Source organism: Arvicanthis niloticus, chromosome 11 (genome assembly GCF_011762505.2).
Source record: "Arvicanthis niloticus isolate mArvNil1 chromosome 11, mArvNil1.pat.X, whole genome shotgun sequence".
In the NCBI taxonomy this organism is placed as follows: Eukaryota; Metazoa; Chordata; class Mammalia; order Rodentia; family Muridae; genus Arvicanthis; species Arvicanthis niloticus.
In genome coordinates, this window is record NC_047668.1 from 49,767,714 (window position 1) to 49,786,966 (window position 19,253).

The window sequence follows — 19,253 nt, forward strand, 5'->3', positions numbered from 1 at the left end:
TATAGTATACAGTATGCAGTATGCTGTATACATATTATACATTACATTATACATTATATATTACATTATACATAATATATTATATATATTATATATTACATATTATAGATGCTAATCATGCATATATATAGCATGCAATAACACTGGCGGACTAGGCCATGAATTTGAATGAAGAGAGTTGGGGGCAGGGGAGACACATCAGGGCTTGGAGGGAGGAAAGGGGAAAGAGAAGTGTTGTAATTATATTATAATTTCAAAAACAAACTAAATATATCACTCCCATTTCATCCCAACCTACCTGTGGATGGGTGGCGTGGGGGTGTAGTGAGTAAGGCCCTTTTAGACCTGCCTCCCTATGTGCCGCCAGGTCTAGAGGCCAGACCCATGTCTGTGAGGTGTGGGGCCAGGCAGCTCATTTTTTCTAATGGTGTCAGACATATCAAGATCTCAGAGCCTCAGAGATTTACATAAGCCTCAAGTAAGATTGTGGTTATTGGCCCTCTGGTTCCTAGGGGTGCTAAGGCTGGGCATTTCAGGGCACAAGAAAGTAGGTAAGCCTCGAGGATGTCCGTGGAAAAGAATACTATTGAAAGTGCAAGTTACAAGCATCAGCAGCACTGTTATCCAATAAGGTGGACACACTGCCTTCGGAACACAGCCTGGACTAGAGAACACACACCTGTCCTAGGCCCTGCCCTGCACAGTGTCTCTTAGACCCGGCTAAGAGGCCCACTCATGGTGTGATCATGACACCTAGTGGCCATCTGGCAAATGGCATGGCTAGAGCAGCAGGCAGATCTATGAAACTGCAGGCCACCTTCAGCCATGTGTCCGTAGCTATGCCAGATGTTAAGTACCCAGACCCTAGGAGGACAGCAAGCTCTCCTCCATTGAGAGATATCCAGTCACATTCACAGCTATTTCAAGAACACACCTTGCAGGGCTGGAGAGATGACCCTGCAGAGGACCCAGACTCAATTCCTGAAACCCACATGGTGGCTCACAACAGTCTGAAACTCCAGTCCTGAAGGAATCTGATGCCTCTTCTGGTCTTTGTGGACACTGCTAACATGTGGTACACAAGCATACAGGAAAGCAAATCACCCATACACAGAAGTGGTTTTGCAAACATACACACGCAGCTTGTGTGAGAGAGTGCACCTGGTGAACCCTGCAACAGGCTTCCTTCCTCTTGGAATCACATACTTCACATCTCCAGGCTCCTACAGAAGGGAAGGAACAAGAACGTGGTGCCCAGCCGAGCCTTAGCCTGGGGCTTGAACTCAGAACCCTAAAACAAGCCCTACCCCAGGCTGGACTCATAATCCCTTGCCCTGAAGTACAGGAGGGAGAAAATGGTGCTGCTTGGCCTTTCCCAGGGAGACACAACATGGGTCTATTTAAGGACCCAAAATCAGGCCAAACAAACAATTCCACCCAGTATTGACTTGGTGACCCAGTGAGTTTATTGGGGTTACTTACAGGAGAATGGGTGGTCATTACATCCAGGTGCATGGTGACTCAAAGACCACAGTATCACCAAAAAGTCGACGTGACTGTGAGTGACAGACCCAGAAGAGCAGCATTCCTGGAACCTCCTGTCCAACTTGAAGGCAGTTGTACCGAATGGAGTCTCTTCTGCCAGCAACTGCTATGGCTTATGGGGTGGGAAGGGATTGGAACAGGAGTGTTTGTGAATTTTGTAACTTTCTGAGCTATTGAGTCTGGGTCAGTTTCCTTGGCTTCCTGGGCCACTCTTCGAAGGTCCTGTCCACAATAACTCTCATCCCATGCAGCTACCTATAAACCACTGGAACCACAAAGAGAAGACAGGGAGGCTCCCGTCTGCTCTCTCCTCCTTGAGCCTGAAACCCAGGTACAGGGAACTAGAAGGTGTACAGGCCAGGAGTACTTAGCCAGAGGGAGAGTTTTCAGAAAGTGCAATGATGTGCTTGTTAGGAAGAATCACCAGCAGTAGGTGGGTGTCAGGCAGGTGCTCATCCTGAGGCCTGGGAAGCATCTTGCAGGTCCTTCCTGGGCGATGCTTCCTGTCTGGCACGGGGACTCTGACCCTTCCAAGGCCTCAGTGCATGGCTCGAAACCTCCTCCTTCAGCCAGCAGCACTCTGATGAGCCCGGAGGGGTTTTGCACACAGTAACTGTGCAGATAAGGTGAAATTGAAGCCTAGAGAGTTTGGGGGAAAACTGCCCAAACCACAAAGCTTGAAAGCGACGGGAGCCAGTGACATTAAGTTTAATGTGATTTTATTTGATCCGATGTATCCAAAATATTATCATTTCAACACATAATCAATATAAAAATGTTAGCAATGGTTAGCATTCTTCTTTTTTTGAACAGAGTCTTCACAATCTGGTATTTATTTAACACTTGCAGTGTATTGCCATTTGAACATGACGCTTTCATCAGAAATATTTGATTGAGATCGCACAAGCTCTGCAGTTGCCAACGCACAAACTTTAAATGTGAATCGGTTGTTCCAAACACACTTTAGCAGTTTCTAGTGACTGAATCCCAAGTGTGTGTGTGGTGCCTACCTGCATACATGTCCACGTACATATACATGTGTGCGTGAAGAGACACATTTTGTATGTGTGTGTGCAAACATGCGCATGTCAGACACAGAAGTCAACGGCAGCCCTCGGCTGCTCTGTTCTTTATCTTTTAATACACTCGCTCGCTCACTAATCCTGGAATTCCCCCATATAGATGGACTGGCTGGTCAGGGAGCTTAGGAGACCTGCCTGGCTCCACACCAACCCCCAGTGCTGGGATTATAGCTACATACCACCCAGGTTTTCCTTGGATGCTGGGTTTTGGCTGCCCGGCAAACCATTTGCGTGATAAGCATTTTCTAGACTGAGCCATCTCCCCAGCCCTGAATTAGACATTTTTATATTTGAAATTGATTTGAGTGAAATTAGCAATTCAGTTCCTTGATAGCACTCACAATAGTTGTTCAACAGCCCCAGGCACTTACAGCTTGTACCTGCCCCACAGTGTGTCACCAATGGTGCCTGCTCTATATAACCCACACTCAAGGTGGATACTCCCCTAGATCTCAGTGCCAGCAGCTGATATCTAGATGGGGCATAGCCTAGTGGCCCACAGAACATATGCCCAGCGCTGCCCAGTGGGCCTGGCTGACATGACTGCCCTGTCCCGTCCTCTTTGTCTGTGCATCCACTGTGCTATGGGTTCCTCTTGCTGCCCTTGCATTCCCCACCCCCATGGCCCTGGCCTGATTCTGGGCCTGACTGGAGATATCCAAGAGACCCCACTCTCCCAGGTCAGTAAATAGTATGAAAGGGCTCCAGCTGTGCTACCTAGAGAGTCCAAGTGTGAGTTCTTACAGAGGTAGCAGGAATTAGGCCCTGCCTCTTTTAAGGAAGCCCCTAATGAAGGGATGTGAAGTGGTTGCCTCAGTGGGTCTCAGGGATGAAGCTAACCCCCAGTGCTCTACAAAATGAAGCTTATGGACAACAATAAAAAACTTTTGTGATATTCCATGGCCTGATGTCCCTGGGGCAATCCTTTTCAACCCAGCAAGACTGGAACTGACCTGGGGAAGAAGAGAGGGAGAGAGAGCTTTGAGAGTCCCCAGTGTGGCCTGCTTTCCAGGAGCCACTCTTCCTGTATCTGCCACACCCACCTCACACCTATGAAGTGGCCCTGACCTGCTCCCCTGGCATTAGCCCTGATAGTGGTGTCACGAGTAATCTTGTGTTGCTTCTGAGGGTCTACCACCCACTTCTGACTGTGGCTATGTGTTGTCTAAAGACCCTGGAGGGCTGCCAAGATGACCCAGTAGGTAAGACACTTGCCACCAAGTCCGACTACCTGAGTTTGATTCCCAGAATGAATTCAGTGGAGAGAGATGTTCTATCACCCCTACCAATACACACATGCTCTTGCATTCCATGTGTGTGCGCACACACATGCACACACACGTGCACACACACACACAGAGAGAGAGAGAGAGAGAGAGAGAGAGAGAGAGAGAGAGAGACCAATAATTCCATCCATCAATCAATCAATACAAACGTAACTTTAAAAACTTAAGACCCAGCAAGGTGGTGGTAGCTCACACCTTTAATCCCAGCACTTGAGAGGCAGAGGCAGGTGGATCTCTGAGTTCAAAGCCAGCCTGGTCTACAGAGTGAGTTCCAGGACACCCAGGGCTACACAGAGAAACCCTGTCACGAGAAAAGAAAAAAATAAAAAACAACCCTAGAAACGCCTGTGTCCTGGCCTGGCTACCATATACCCAACCAGGTGAGCTAGGTTCTAATATATTCCAAGAAACAGGCCTCCAAAACCCAGGCAATGGCCAAGGCAAATGCAAAATCCCGGGGGGGGGGGGGGGGGGGGGAGGGTGGCAAAAGTAAAAGTAACCTGAGCCATCTTTGGAACTGAGAACTTTGGGGAGCCTGCACTTTCCTCTCTGACCTGTATTGCTTCCGCTTGACACAATCAATCCACACAGAAGCAGAGGTCTCTGTTCCTCCATCTTTGCCTCCCAGGGCTGACTGACTCTCAAGCCTAACAGATGGGCTCAGAAGAACAAGCTGCACTACACTTACGGGGGGGTGGGGGGGGAATGCAACAGAGTTGGAGTCACTGGCTTTTCTTCCCCCAGCACCTTGGCTAGATAAACGAAGCATCTAGGGGCACAGTGGGGAAGCCCACGAGCTCCTTTAGTTGTCAAGAGTCTCAGGGAACCACATTATTAAGGTCGATGTCAGGAGCAGTGGTAGGGGCAGGGCGGCAAGAACTAAGGTAGAAAGGCAAGACTGGGTGTTGCCAGGGAGTTAGCAGTGCAGCAGCAGGCGGCATGCTGGAGCCCAGCATGGCTAAGGCACTCTGCTCCTGACAGCAAAGTCCCAACAAGCTAGGAGGATTTCAGTCAAACCCTATTCTTTGGATCTTGGTAAATCTTTCCTGGGAAGGTCGTGTTACCCTACCCGTCCGTCTACTAGGATATCTGGGTTCCTAGGTCCTGGGAAAGAAGTCTCTACTGCTGCACTGTGCTCCGTCCCAACCTCACTGACACTCAAGGATGGCTTCCTTAAAGAGAGCACCATGAGGATGAGCATCAACCCGGATAGAGCATACATAACAGCTGCCAGGATGCTGGGTCTCCAGGGACTGAAATTCGTGCAGATATTCTCTAAAGATTGGTCAGATGTGATGCTTTCACAGAGAAAGTCCCTTCAATGCTTATCATCCACAAACTAGACCTTCCTGGAAGCAAGACTTGATTAGAATGGCCCAGGGAGGTAAGGAAGATCTTTAAGGTGACACACCTCATAATCACTATCTACAAGGTGGCACCCTCCTGTTTTCTTGGGCCCTGAAATACATAATGTCAAAGCCAGTGACCAGCCTGTCTCAGGGGAATCTAGGTCCCAATTCCAAGGCACAGTCTCTGCTCCAGGCTGGATCAGATCTTAAGTCCCCTGCTGTGAAGGTGCCATGAAGCAGGGGCTAAGATGCCCTGTGGAAAAAGGACAAATACACACACACACACACACACACACACACGTCTATAATAAGAACTATTCATACATGTTAACAAGTATCTATGCACAACAGCATGCCATGATTCCTGAAGGCTGTAACCCCCAGCCAAGGAGGCAGAACACTCCTTGGCTACATACACCTCTCCTGTCCTGGCACAGTCTGCTGTTGGTCAGAATGCCTCTTGTGGTTAAACATCCTTGAAAGTACAATATATCAGAAACTAAGGCACCATGGTACTCTCCTACACATTAGCACTAAGGATGGGTTTGTATTCTCAGAAGACCCAACAGCATTATAGTAATTGGGGTTTCAATACCTTCCCTCTTTGGCAGGAATCATGGAAAGAAATAGCTTTAAAGGGAGATCAAATCCATCATAATTGGGGACAGGAAAGAGGGAGGCCTTATCCCATAAATATTCTATCTACCTCAAATACTGATAAGAAATCTCTACAATTAAAACCCTAGGCTGTTGCTGGCCCTGGGGAAGCCCACTCAATCTCTCTTTGGAATATTTGTCTCCCTAAATTAACTCCTGTTCAAACTGTCTCTTCCCTTTGAAAAGGCAGGGATTGAGAAGTGTTCCCACCCCCCACATGACAACACTAAAAGCAACCCTGAGTGCTGACCAGATGACACCGTCCTTCCTGCCAAGAGCAGCTCTCTGGGGATCAGCTGTATCTTGCCTGGCCCAGTCTGTTTTCTCACTCAAGATCTAGCATGCAAAGCTGGGTGAGTTCTGAAGGCTCTTTGGCCAAAAATGCCTGGCTTTTACCCATCATACGTGTCTAGTGTCTGGCTATGCTAATATCCAGGCGTTTTATGAACATTTAACACGTCTGATCAGCCTTCTAGAAGTCCTGGAAGAAGGTCTAGATGTGTACAGATATCCTTAGTCTCTCCATCCTATGATGTCCCTGCTCTGAACTCAAGCCAGGGAGATGTTTTTCTAGATCTTCCAGCCTGGGTTCCCAGGGCAATGGGGGGTTATGTGCCCACAAACCAGAAGTCTGGGTCCTTGGTGGGAGCTCTGAAGCAGACTGTTACTGGAGCTCCCCACTACCAGGAAACTATCGTTTTCCTCCCTGGACAAAAAATACCGGAAGATCCCAACTGTAGTCCTAGCTAGCCATCTCCCTGATCACATTAGCCTTCAGGAGATCCATCCATGACGAAGTTCTTATAAGCCATCCCATGAAGATAGAAAAGCTCCCACCTGTAATAAACACATTTAGTCAAGCACACATCCCAACCCCACCTCACACCACCCAACCACCCACATTTCTTCTCAGCAGAATCCCGCTTCAAGGCCCCTTGGCCTTCCCCAGTTTGGAAAACTCCATCCAGCTCCACACAGGTCCTTGAGCCCTCCTGGCACAGAACTGGTTTAGTAAAATGAAGTGATTGACTCAGGGACACTATGTAACTATTTCAGTACTAACTGACCTACTAGCAAGAAAGAAACATTGGCCACACTATAATTCCATCTGGAGTCATTAAGGAGAGAAGACATCCTGGAGCCCATCCCCCCAGGGGGATAGACTCAAGCCCAATGGAATTTTCCCAGACCTTGGGGTATCAACAGGGCCTGAGGGGGACCAGCCCTGCTTCTGAGAGGACCATAAAAACCCTAAAGGGAATCATCATAGCCCTGAGAAGAGGAGCTCACATCAGAGAAGCTTTTACAACTGAAGAACCAGCATAGCCTGAGAGTGTCAGCCCAGCCCCAGAAGGGATCGGAAGAATCCAAAGCAGACCAGACCAGCCTGAAGGGTGCCGGTCCAGTCCTGTGGACTGTGAGGGAACTCTGGTCCCTGTGAGCTCTTAGCCTCATTCTGTCTTTTAATCACTCTTTCTCTCGGGCCTGCCAACCTTCTTGGGAACATAGTTCTGCCCTGCTTCATATTGCTTGTAAAGCTTCTCCGTACTGTTTCCCAGTGACATCCATCTTCACGCCCCCGGGTCAGTGTTTATCTCAACTCTTCGGGTGCATAGAACGCCATATGACTTAGGAGAGCTAATAGCTTAAATGTAGCCTCTCCTTTGGAGCCCTTGCTGGCCAGGTCTTGAAGCAAGCCTTGAAGGAGGTTGTAAGAATGTTCCCCTGGAGCCCAGTTACCAAGCTGGCCTCCATTCCTGATCATGTTGTAATGGAGAGAGCCCTCTGTTCAGCCCACACTCTTTCCTGGCCCATGCAATGTCTCAGAAGAACCATGTTTCTCCCTGTAAAAATGGGTGGTCCATCTCGTTAACCTAGCTGAACATCAGGTATTGGCTAGCTCTAAGGGAGTGGGGGGCCTACTTGCTTAGGGAGTGAAGAACTCTGGCTGCCTAAATCTCTCCTGAGCCCTAAAAGCTTCAAGATGCTGGATTCTCCCCTATTGAGCACCCAGCTTAGAATCGGGATTTGGAACAAACAAAAAAAAAAAAATAGTAATTATAAAACCATCAAGCAGAATGTGCAACAGTTTACATGCAAAGAGGTGGTTTATTAAGAGGTCTAATCAGACAAGTTTTGCATATCATTTGTCTAAAAGCCACACAGAACCTTTAACTGGTAGCTCTTACCCTCTGTGAGGAAATAGTGGGAGAAGGGTGTCCTCCCCAAACTCACAGTTCAGCCCTTCCACTCTCCCCTTGTGCTCCTGGAGGCTTCCTGCTTCCTTCTTGCACCTCTTAACCTGGGTGGCAGTACCAACTCACCCTCTCCACACCATGGGCATGCCTGCCCTCCCCACGTATCCCCCACCCCTGTCCCAGATCACACCTTAGCTCTGAAGCTCTGCCCTTGAGCAAGCTCTCCTATGCAGTCCTTCTTCCAGAGAAACCCAGCGTCCCCTCTAGATCTGCCTGCCTGTCCATGTGCTTCAAAACCCCTGAGAACCCCAGCGCTGCTGTACCTAGCAGAACCCACGGATGGGCACTCCTGTTCTCTGTTATGTAAGCCTGCTCAGATTCAACTCATTTCCCTGTGGTGTACCTTCCTTTTGCCCTGAGTTAACTCTGAGTTTTTGAACCTTACCACTAAATTTATCCCAAGGCAAAAGTAGCAAGAGTTGGCCCCACCCATGGCTGGCTTGCTTGTCTTCCTGTTTTCTTCCCTCATGCCTACCCTCTTGAAGGTGTGAAATGAGGCAGAACAAAGCAGGCATGTGCTCCTGTTGGTGACCAGTACTGCCACAGTAACATCGAAAGTGATAGCAGCTGGCAATGGTGCGGTCAGCCCCAGGGCTGTGCACTCTATGCCCCCTCCACTTCGAGGATGCAGAGGCGACAGTCTATTCAGGTGCCAGCTGCCCATCAGGACCCCAGCCTGAACCCATGAAACCAGTATGGCTCCTGGCAAGAACTCTTGTCGCCTGTGTGGCAAAAGGAGAATAGGATTGGCTCTGGAATGAAAAGGTGATGGGCCAACCAGAGCATGCTTGTCACCTTTGAAGGAATTTAAGTACAGCAGCAGAAGGAGGAGGAGGAAGAAGAGGAGGAGGGGGAGGAAGAGGAAAAAGAGGAAGAAGAGGAGGAGGGGGGAGAGGGGAAGGAGAGGAGGGAGAGGAGGAGGAAAGGACTGAAGGAAGGAAGGAAGGAAAGAAGGAAGGAAGGGAGGGAGGGAAGAAGGAAGGGAGGGAGGGAGGGAGGAAGGGAGGGAAGAAGGAAGGAAGGAAGGAAGGAAGGAAGGAAGGAAGGAAGGAAGGAAGGGAAGAAGGAAGGGAGGGAGGAAGGAAGGAAGGAAGGAAGGAAGGAAGGAAGGAAACTGGGCTGTCTCCTAGCGTTAACTACAACCTAGGCAAACTCCTCAATTGCCTGTCTTCCCAAAATGGAAATAGCATTGGTCTTACAAGGCTGTCATACAGCTTCAATGAGAACACATAGAAAGTTCTGGGCATCTTCTTACTGGATGGTTCTCTAGTCTCCATTCTTGCACCCCCACCCCTACTCCTCATTTCAGGTTTTATACAAAATTACCATAGTTATAAATCAGATTGTAAACGGCTTTTTAGTATGAGAAAATACAGTCTACATGCCTCATCTCCCAACGTTCTTTCCTGCAGTGTCCTTTCCTGTAGTCTTCAGCTTGGAACATGCACCCCACAACTCAGCTCAGCTCTATGGGCCTCCAGCGTCTCCTTCTGAACTTGATTTGAGTGCCTGTGGTCTTTCCCTGAGTTAGATTTTGACATGTTCCCACATGTTGGTCCTCAGCTGGGGGCGCTGTCTTGGGAGGTTCTAGGGACCAGACAGTGGGTCCTAACTCTAGGAAGTGAGTCACTAGGGATGGGTCCTCGGCAGTACATCATCTTTGGCACTTCCTTTCCAGCTCTGCTTCCTGTCTACCCTATGAAGTGAACATCTGTCCTCTGCCATGAAATTCAGCCCAAGCATGTGGAGTTAAACAATGATGGACTAAACCCCTGAACCGTGAGCCAAAAGAAATCTTTGCTCCCTTAAAGTTGTCTATGTTGAATAATTTGGTCATGGTAATAGAAAAAGCTAGCAGCACATCTGCCACAAACTCTTTCCCTGGAGGATGGTCCCAACAGAAGAACAGGATCTCGGGCTGGACTAAGGTTTGGTGTCACGATTAATGGGAGCAGTATAACTAAGGAGCTTCACTAAATGGAAGCCATTACTGCTACATCGACCAGTCCATTCCTCTGCCTACTGTTAACCAACTGCATAGCCTTTAGCCAGGAGCTTCCTCCCGGACCTGTCTACCTGCAAGATAAAGAAGCAGATCATTTCTTCGGTTCCTTCCAGCTCCAGTATCCTGAGACTCCCGATGAAAATTGTGCACCCATTAAGCAATTCAAAAGGAATGAGGTCTGGCAATCAGAAGGCTAACAGACAGACAGCCGGAGAAGGACGAGCTCTTGGGCAGGGACAGGCTGCTCCCCAGCCTGGGACTCCACTGTGCCGGGGAACTGAAGCTGATGGAACACAGCAGCGATTTATGAGAGCTCATGGGTAGGAAGCCGAGGAGGCTATACATTAGTCATGTCTGAGATTCCTTCTCAGTGATACTGTGGGCCCAGGAGCCAGCTCGGCCACTGCCCAGATGAAAGACCTATTGATCCAGGAAAAGCAAGTGAGCCAGCATTGCTTTGTTTTAATAGCAAAATAAAAATGTGACCTTTTTTTCCAGGGAGGAAACCCACCAAAAGAAAAATAAGTACTACTCGAGACCAAGTTCTGGATCAAGTCAGGCTGGTGGGACAAGATAACAAAATTACATGGCAAGGATGACTTCTCACTCAAGAGCGGGAGCATACCACCCCTCAGGCCTCAACCCAAGACCCAGGGGAAAAGTCCTCTTCCTTCTCCCTTCCCCTCCTCCCAACACCCAGGTACTTGTTCAGAATGGGGGAGGGGATGAGAAGCTCACCAGTGATCCTAGGACATCTGTCTCCAGCTGCTTAGACAAGGGTCAGCACCCAGTCACAACCAACTGGTCTCTTGCCCTTGGGTCCCATCTTGAGGGAAAGACAAATACCATACCGAAGAATGAAAAGGCATGATCAGATGTTAATTGAATGCTAATCAAATCGGTGGTTCTCACACTTGAGTGCAGATGAATCTCCTTGGAGCTTGTTTTCCTAGGCCCCACACTGGAGGACGTTGAGGCGGGGCCTAGATCTTCATCCCTCCAAAGTCCAGGATGTTGTTCAGGACGGCTGGTCTGGGCACCAGGCGCCTGCAGCAGGGCTGCAGGGCAGAGCCCCCAGCCTTTAGTCCTCTTTCAGAACAACCTGCTGGATCAAGGGAATCCAATGCAAATTATAGTAACCTGAAACCTGTTTAGAATCTCTATTTCCAGTGCTTTCCTCTTTGCTGCCTTCTATCCTCCCTTCCCTTCTTCCCTTCACCCTCAACACCTTCAGAGGCCCACACATGCTAAACACAGACTCTACCACTAGCTCCACCTTCAGCTTTAAGCGTCTGCTTTTCTTTTTATTAGTTAATTAATTAATTAATTAATTTACTTTCCAAGCATTGTCCCTCCCTCCCAGTCTCCCCTCACAGAGTCCTTCCCCATCTCCTTCCCTTCTGAGAGGATGGGGCCCCACCCTGGGTAACCCCACACCCTGGGTATCCCCACACCCTGGGTATCCCCCCACCCTGGTGCATCAAGACTCTACAAGGTTAGGCACATCCCCTCCCAAATTCCTAGCAAGGCCCAGGTCATGCCCAGGCCACTCTGGATGGACACTTTCAGTGGCTGAAGAACTTTAGTTAGACCATTAGTGTCGGTGGGAACTGAAAAATAAAGAAGGAGCTGATGGGAAAAGGCTTAATGATAGTGGTAGCTGATTCTTGAAGGATAAGCAAGACTTAATTAAAAGAGAAAGAAGGTATTCTTGGGAGAGAACACTGAGAAAAGCAGGAAGTGGGCGATGAGAAGACCAAGAGCAGAGAAATGGCCACTGGTAACTGACACATGCTGGAAAGACAGCCGGAAGTTGGGGCACCACATGCAGGCACCTCCCAGTTCAAGAGGCTGGTCCAGCTCCAAGGAGTCTGCTGGCAGCCAGTCTTTGTGATGGAAATAATTATTGTTCTGTGAGCCCCAGACTGACAGCTCCCAATCCTGCCTGTCAGCCAACTTGGACATTTTTTCACCTGGCTTGCTAGTAATGGTTTGGTTCTGGCAGTCTGAAGTGACTCCCACTTTTCCAGTGTCAAGTCAAAGGGGCCTCAGCGCTCCAAGAGTAGAGTGTCTCGAAACCACACAAGGTGGTAATGAGTTTCCCAGCAAGCAGCCAGAGAACAGCAGCATGTTTTGTACAATGCTTAGTCATAGGTTCCTCGGTCAAGGTCACGATCAGAGAAAGAGACAAGGCCTCTTTCTCTCCTCCACTATCTTGGAAGTATTTTGTTTATAAGACTGCTCCAACAAAAGGCACACCTTCTCTTCCACAGAGCTACATCTATGGGTACAAGAACACAAAAGAACACTTGTGCCAAATCCTTGTCCCCTGAAAACTGAACTCATACTTACTCCGTGCAGTCATACTTTCCCAACATTTGCCATAACAAAGTACCACTAACTTGTATACTCTCAAAATTTAGAGATTAGAAGTACAAAGCAGAAGACTAGGCAGGGCCCTGACTCTTCCAAAGCCCCCAGGAAAGGATTCTCCTTGCCTCCTTCAGTTTCCGGCAGACCCAGACATCCCTTAGCTTGTGGAACATAACTCACACACAAGCCTCACAAGTGTCCCTTCTTGTGTCTTTGCCCAAATGCCTTTCTTATTCTAAAGACACCGGTCGTAAGGGGTCGTGTTGTATAAGGGCATTAGTCGTTGGCTAAAGGACCCATTTTCTCCATCTATACGGTTTTAACTAAGAAGATATGTACTGTCTGCACTTGCAAATACAGCCACATACAAGGAATCCGTGGATAAGATTCCATCCTATATTTCACAATAATATGATTCAACCCATCACAGGCACATGTTGTAAAGTTGTATTCAAACAAAATCTCTGCTGAAATTAACTGTCTCCAAGGGCTCTCTTTTTTCTAGATTAAACACAAGAGGCAGTTGCTTTAAGTAAAATGAAAACTTTACTACAGACTAGGCCCAACCCCCAAGGGCAACTGACAAGAAGCTAAGCACTGCTCCACCCCATCCCTATTAACCAGGGATGGGTCTATAGAATCTAAACAGCAGGTGCATGAACGGATTGTGAAAACTGGCTCTTTAACCCGCTCCACACAGTTGAGACCCACAGCTGTCCTAGGTGCTATAGCTGTAGCTGTTAACAAAAAAAGAGACAGATCACAGCCCACACAATTCACCTGCCAGTGAAGAGCAGACATAAAAATAAAACATAGAATGTGGAAATAGAATATAAAGGTATGAAAGAGTTACTAAGGTTGTGAATTTTAAGCAGGTGGTCAGGGAAAGAACAAGGCAAAGCTAGGGACTGGGTGGCCCCTGGAAGGACAGTGAGGCAAGGCTCTACAGCACTGGCCTCTGTGAGACCTGCTTCTTGCCCAGTGGTGGAACTGTCACACATGGAGGACCCCACTCTACAGTTGTGTGGCCACAACTCTGGGTGAGGGCAAAGCAGGCCACTTGTACCATGCAGGCAGGGGATGAATTTGGACATGCAGCGGTAGCAGCTGAGATGAAAACTGCTGGGACCTGGGTCTATGGAAGTTAGCTGGGTAGGAGTCAGGTCTGAACATCCACAGCAGTATTCTGTCAGCTGTGGAGCAGGACTCAGACCTCAGTTTGAGCCAACAGAAGTGTGTGCCTCATCAACACTGTAATCCTCCAAAGAGCTTTTCCATCAAGTGGAGATGTGCTGAGGAGAATCTGTGCAGAAGCATTCTCAGAGCAAACCAGTCAAAATTGCCTAGAAAGAATAGCCACTCAAATACTGACAGAACCAAAAGTTATTCTTGTTTTTGAGAGAAGGTCTTGTGTAGTCCAGGTTAGTCTTGAACTCCCTATGTAGTCAAAGATGATCTTAAGCTTCTGATCCATCTCCTTAATGCTGGGGTCACAGACGTTCGCCAGAAAACTAGAACTAAAGACATTTTCAGAAGATACAGCCAGCAGAAACACAGGTTCTTTGAAGCCTTAGGTTCTAGTTGCTCTGATTAAAAGTTGTCTCAAGAAGGGCATGTGTGACTGACGTCTTGGTTTTCATGTACAACTCCTGCAGTGTCCAATTATTATTTTCCTGTACTGGCTTCATAACAAAACAGCAGGAATCATCTTGAGGTGGTTTGTGTTCATCAACGTCAGTGTTCTCAGCCTTCCTAATGCTGCGACCCTTTAATCCAGCCCCTCAGGTTGGGGTGGCCCCCAACCGCAAACTTATTTTTGTTGCTACTTCCTAACTGTAATTTTGCTACCGCTATGAATCGAAATGTAAATCTCTTACATGCACTGACCCGAACACTGGACCCCCAAAGGGGTCACGCTCTGCAGGTGTAGAGGCTGTTCTATGTAAACATGGCCGTGATACTAAAATAATTCAAGCTGTTGAGTGATGTGTATGACATAATTCTTGGATTGTAGCTGTGTGACAGAGACCATGTATCTGTACAGAGGAAATGATCCTGAAAGACAGGAACTAAATGGTAGCTACTCTAAGGAAGTGAGTGAGAGTAGAAACCATGGGGAGCCTTTGCATTTTGCAGACACTCCCTGCAGTTGAAGTTACTTTTCGATGTGTCTTAGGTGAAGGACTTCCCTGTGCATCGTTTCAGTCAAGGCAAGTAAACCTCTGCACGCTGACAACTGGAAAGGAGACACTTTGGGTCCCTCTTCACCCTTGTTCCTGCTAGAAATAACAGGAGTGCATCATGAGAAGTTCTAGCTAAGATGTTAACTTTTTAATAGCACTGTCAAACATTAGAAATCTTTAAATATGACTCCTATAATTCCAAGTGAAATCCTGGCATCTAGGAAAGAACCCAGAGGTGCTGAGAGAAGGAGCAGAATTGAGGATTTGCAAGCGATGCAGGGAGAATTCAGGGGAAGAACTCACATTGCCCGTGTGCATGCAAAACTGATTGGTACTCTAGAGGGCAATAAAACCAGAACCTTTGGGGTTATGTTGCCTACCAGACAACTCATTTGCATGTCCTCTGGACAAAACCAGACAAGTTCATGTAACCTTAGCCTGCATCTCAAGCAACAGAATGCAATAGTCCTTGGGTGGGTCTCTTAGACTGAGCTGCCTACGATGCTGAAATAGCACATATTCGTCTGCTTCACTCTTTCTAAGTGTTGGATGCTTTTTCTTAACATAAGACACAAATTTACATATTGGCAGCTGTGGCTTTCAAGTTTCCAAGTGGAGTTTGCTCTTAATATTAATCTGTTTTTCACCATCTCCTGTGTCTGTTTTCAATCAGGGGTAAAAATGGCCCACCAGCAAGTCTAACATGGTAATAACGCTCGGTTATAAAAAGCAAAAATACATGTTGTGTGGACACTCACCTTGATAGGCACTAAACATTTATAAGCAATTTTTTTTTAATTGGAACAAAAATGTTTACGTATCTACTTTGAGTTGATGCCAGTTCGGGAACAAAAACTGATTGAACTGTGGTTCCAGATGTCTGTATGGACTTGGGAAGTTCCTAGCTGTCTTGGCCTGAGCCCCTTCTCTGTGGAAACAAAGTGGTGTCATCCCCTCAGCTGTATGTGCATGCACACATCACTAACACAGGCTGTATGTGCATGCACACATCACTACACAACACGACTGTTTAGTTTACTGTCATCTGCGTATTCCTAAGCCCTGTCCTGTGGTCCTTCACTTAGAATTTTCCAGCATTTGTCTTTGGCCCTTCACTCTGTGTTTTTACTCTCCTATCATTTTAAAAAGCATGAGCTGTTTTTTAATCTTACTAAGGAAAATCTTACATAGAAAAAATAAATAAATAAGTGCATTTATCACCCTCCTTTTGTCTTTATGGTGGGAAGAGTCTTTTGAGGTCCCCTAACACTGGCTGAGAAATGTAGCAAACCTCTCTCCTCTCTTTGCTCTATTGCTATTTCAAATCGGAATGTCATTCCCCTGATTAATTGGCAAATTTTTGAGGACTATAGACAACACTAAAATCTAAACTTACATAGATGTTACGATTGTACAAGGTCCACCCAGTAGCAGTTCAAAGTGCTGTTCCCTGGGTTTTCACATCACACACCTCAAGGATTTAATTTTATTATTTTATGCATGTAGGTGTCTTGCCTGCATGTATGTCTGAGCTCTACGTGCATGAAGTGTCAGAAGAGACCAGAAGACGGCATTGGATCCCCTAGAACTGGAGTTACAGATGATTATGAGCCATCATATAGATGCTGGGTATTAAACCAAGGTCCTCTGGAAAAGCAGCCAGTGTTCTTAATATCTAAGATCTCTCTCCAGCACCAACAATTAATTTTTCAAAACAATCATCTGTTAACTCAAACTTCCCAAGTGTATCTAACATTATTGTTCCAGGCAAATATAACCCATTTCCTCAAGACAAGTTTCTAGCCAGAGATTGTTATAAAGACTTGAACCATGTGGTGCATTTAGAGAGATCAGGGAGAGGCAGCATCTTTGATCTGTCTTATGTATGTGTTATTTTTGAAGCATACACACAACCATGAAACATGCCTCTCCCTGCCCCCAAAGCCTGAAAACAGCTTTTAAAAAAAATTAGTGCAGAAACTCTGAATATAATCAAAACCACCTAATTATATACTTCGAATGGACTGGTTGAATATATAAATTACATGTCAATAAAGCTGTTTCATAATGCTTCAGAGAAAAGTAAACATTGATTCTAGCAGCTTATATGCAAACTGTTTACACTGTTATAAACACTTGTTTCCACTGATTTATTTTTCTATTTGTGAAAGTAGGTGAACCGGATGGACTGGTGCACAGTTTTGAGAAATGGAAGCAGACAGATCTGTGAGTTCTACGGAGTGTGAGTTCCAGGACAGCCAGGGCGAAAGAAAGAGAGAGAGAGAGAGAGAGAGAGAGAGAGAGAGAGAGAGAGAGAGAGAGAGAGAGAGAGAGAGAGGGAGGAAGGAGAAGAAGAAGAAGAAGAAAGGTAAAGATACAGTAGGATAAATTAAAAGTAACAGAAATTTTTTTTCTTGTTAACAGCTTCCACTTAGAAGTATTTTGGTTGACAAACTAAAGTCCTTAAGAAACTTCCAGTTCTTAAGGAGGCTAGACTCAGCAGATACTTTGAGTCCTAGAACAGTATAAACAGTGAACTTGTCCCCACCCACCCACCCACCAATGGCAGGGATAAAAATGTATCATGCCCACCGAGAGTTACAACCTCCAAAATTGGTATTCTGCTCACCAGGGTAGGATAGAGATGCCAGCAAATGGCGGAGAACCCAGAAATGACACAGAAAAAGAGCAATCAGATGGTGACTGAGGGCGGACAGGAAATCTAGCTTGCTTGTTCACTGCAGTTTGCTGCTATCAAGTCAGTCCATGGACTTCAGCAGTTCCAGACTTGGAAGAGAAAAACATGTTTTTTAAGTAGTGTTAAGAATAATCTTCCAAACTCAAAAGTAATTTAAATCCACTTATTCCATTTCACTATCCTTTGTGAAACTATTTGTATAACGAACTGCAAGTCCTCTCTGTGTTGTTTTTGCAGAGAGGGATGCTGGGTAACAGAGTTTGGGCACTTTTCTAGCAACATCTAGATGTGGGAACTGGGAATAATCGCATGTGGATAAACAACACGTAAATACCAAGGCATCACTCAGCCGAGGAGAAATGGGCCACGGATGTGCAAAGCCTAGTTTTGGAGAAGATAAAATTTGGTACTATTTCGTTAAAGCCAGTAAAAGAAAAAGGCAACTTTAAGTGGAGGCAGGTTTGATCCTAAACATCAGAGATTTTGTTTTTCTGAGAAATTAAGAAACTTTTGAGTAATAAAAATCTAGCAAAGCAAATGAAAACTTTTTAACAAGTTTTCTTTTTCATACTACATCTGATTCCAGGCACAAGTAAAATAGAGACTATGAGCCAAGAGAAAATAAAATTGTTTAAGTATTACTTGATTCTCTGGGTGGAATGGTGTTTAGCTCTCCCAAGGTCAGAACAGCTTGCTTCTTTTTACAAAAGGCTGTATAAAAAGGGACCTTTCTGTTTTCATGCAACATTATTCTGTTAATGCTCTTCCCAACAGAGATAAATTATATTGAAAAATGTGAGTGATTATGAAAATAGAGCAACTTTTCATTCCTGGCACCAAACTTAATTTCCTATTCATTCACCTGCAGCACAAATTCTCCATGAATTTTGCCAGATATTATTTACAAATTACAAATAGGGCAATTAATCTCTGCTTCATGAGATTACTTTTTAAAAAAAGACAAAAAGGAAAGAAAAAGAAAGAGAAAGGAAGGAAGGAAGGAAGGAAGGAAGGAAGGAAAGAAAGAAAGAAAGAAAGAAAGAAAGAAAGAAAGAAAGAAAGAAAGAAAGAAAGAAAAGTAAGTAAGTAAGTTAGTTAATTAAGGGTGACGGCATCGGAAGCCCCAAAGCCACAGAGTTCTGCTGGGCTTTGGATGCCAAGCAAACACACTCTGTCTCTCTTCAGTGGGGGCCATTTCTCCCCAGAACAGTGTTCCCACAGCAGCAATAAACCAGTTTGGGAGACTTAAAGATGAGGGGCTGCATCTCAGAATGCCAAACCACGACAATAAAACCTTAAAACTGTAGATGGGACGCACTGGCTTTGGCTTGCTTCCCCAGAGTTCTTCCCAGCCCCTGAGAGCCCGGTTGCTCTCTGGTAGAACTCAAAACAGAATTGTTAAGCTTTATATTAATGCGCTTTTGTCGGTTTGTCACCTCCTGTCTACACTGAATCAATTCATAAAGACTTTGAGTAGTATTTGGCTTATACTAAGTTCTGAAAAATACTGTTGGTGTCAATCATTATAGCCGGCATCTAGAGACAGAAAATTACATTCAAAACTTAAATCTTAGCCTATCTCTTTAATGAGTTTTAGAAAAAAAGATGAAATGTAGGATGAATTCTTTCCAACTGCTCTCCCATAGGATGGGTGCTTATGTTTAAGCCCAAGGGTCCTGTCTCTCATCTCATTACCATATGTAAAGTGAGCAAGTTCTCAACTCGCTGTGCAGAGAAAATGAGCAGGAGATGACCCCAGAGGGAAAGAATACTGAGAGATGAGAGCATGGTGCAATTATCTGAAGTCACAGGGGAAA